This window comes from Arachis ipaensis, chromosome B10, assembly GCF_000816755.2.
Source record: "Arachis ipaensis cultivar K30076 chromosome B10, Araip1.1, whole genome shotgun sequence".
Lineage (NCBI taxonomy): Eukaryota > Viridiplantae > Streptophyta > Magnoliopsida > Fabales > Fabaceae > Arachis > Arachis ipaensis.
In genome coordinates, this window is record NC_029794.2 from 24,629,947 (window position 1) to 24,632,049 (window position 2,103).

The 2,103-nt window shown below is 38.3% G+C and overlaps 2 pseudogenes; both read left to right on the forward strand.

Moving 5' to 3' along the window:
• LOC107620380 overlaps positions 1-971 on the forward strand; it is a 10,632-nt pseudogene extending 9,661 nt beyond the window's left edge.
• LOC107620379 overlaps positions 990-2,103 on the forward strand; it is a 17,314-nt pseudogene continuing 16,200 nt past the window's right edge.

Consider the following 2,103-nt stretch of genomic DNA (forward strand, 5'->3'; position numbering starts at 1 on the left):
TATAATATAATTGTTTTAAAAAAAACTTATATTTTGTTATCATTAGTAGGGATAAAAAATGATTAATTTTTATTTGTAACTTTTTATTAGCAATAAATAAAATAGTGGAATTTATTTAAAATTTTATAACTTTTTAAAAGTCTTTTTGTATTTTTATGCGTATATAATTTTTTTTTAATTGTACTCACTGGTATTAATATTATTAAACATAAAGTAAAAAATATGTGAGTCCCATACTGATGTTGCTGCTCTATCATGCATTAGTATGTTATTTTCGTTACCTATGTCATTGATTGACACATAGTTTCTACATGTGTTGAAAGAATCTCCTTTCTATACAGTAGTAAAACCCCAATTTTTGACTAGTTTTCTGTTCAAAATTGATTTTTTGTCTGAACGATTTTGATAAGGTAAACGAAATTAGACGTTGGTTTATGGTTTTTTTAGTTGAACCAGCAAATTCGACACGATTGTTAGAACATTGGTCATGGTATGGTTGCTCAAGTGAATCTCGATTCAAGTAAAATAAATTTGTTAATAACGACAGAAATGTTTGATAACAAAAAAAGATTAGCAAAAAATAGTTAGAACTTGTCTTATTTAACATTTAGAGTAAAAGACAAATAGATCTCTGACTTTTTTAACTGTTGACATTTTGATCCCTCAAGATTGAAAAATATATTTAAATCCCTCATCTTTAATAACGCATGACAATTATACCCCTCCATAGACTTGGGGTTAAAAAGTGTTAATGGAAAATGCTGAAGTAGAGAAAAGAGTATTATTGTATCACGGAGTCATGCAGGAGAATCGCGGCGAAACAAGGAGAAACTAAGTTGGAGCCACGCGGGAGAAATGCTGAACAGGACAGCAACTTCATCAATTATGAGCCAGTGACACTGTCACACTGGCAGAGACGCAGAGTGGCAGGATGGCGACAGACAACAGTAACTCTGGACTCTGAAGCCTGAAGGCGAAGGCTGCAGCAGATGAAGAAAATTGGAAAAGGGGAGAAGAAGAAGAGTTAGGAATTTGTGGTGGAGGCAAAATTAATTATATAGTGGGAGAAACTATCGTATTTCACTAACAACTACTCATAATTTTTTTTTTTAAATTTCACTGGGGGTAGTGGGGGCAACTGCCTTGTGAATGCATCCATCCCTGATTGTATCCGTTACGATGATAATGCGATGAGTTGGCAAAATATAAAGGGACAAATAGGTCCCTCCGCCAGATCAAGCGTGCCTGTTGCTGCAGCAGCCTCAACTTCTTCTACCTCTTCCTTATTGTCGTCATCCTCCGTGGCACAATTAGTGCCAGATATTTTGGCACTCCCGAACAAGACCTCAACGAGATCCACCATCTCTATGCCTATCGCTCCCGCCGCGTCGAGCCCCATCGCGTCCTCGAGGAAGCTCAACCCGAAACCACCACAAACGACACCAACAACTACGCCACCTTTGACATCTCCAAGATTCTCGTCGACGAGGCCGCCTATGCCAACAAACCAAAGCGCGAGCCAAATGCCCCTTACACTCTCGGCTCCAAGATCTTCGATTGGGACAAGCAACGTGGCCAGTGACTTGAAAACAACCCCGATTACCCGAACTTCATTGGTCCCAATAAGCCTCGAATTTTTCTGGTAACCAGGCCTTTTCCCAAACCGTGTGAAAACCTATTAAGAACAAGATTGATTATTCAGGCTCTATGGGATCGAGATTTCCTATAACATGGCTCTTCTTGATGCCGAAATGGTTAGGTTTTGGGCTAAGTTGCCTTTGATTTGGAAGCTTTTGTTGTCACACCTCAAAGTTGAATTTCTATGGTGGATGGACAGTGATGACATGTTCACTGATATAGCCTTTAAAGTGCCTTGAAAGAGGTACAAGGATTCTAACTTTGTGATGTACGGTTGGAACAAGATGGTGTATGATGAGAAGAACTGGATTGTCAGAGGTACAAGGATTCTGGAATTGTGAATTGTCAGTGATCTCTTGATATTCTTGATGCTTGGATTCCAATGGTGTCTAAAGAAAAGATTAGGGATGAAACTTGCACACCAGGGACCAGGGACCTATTTGTTCCTTTATTTTTAGTTAGCCT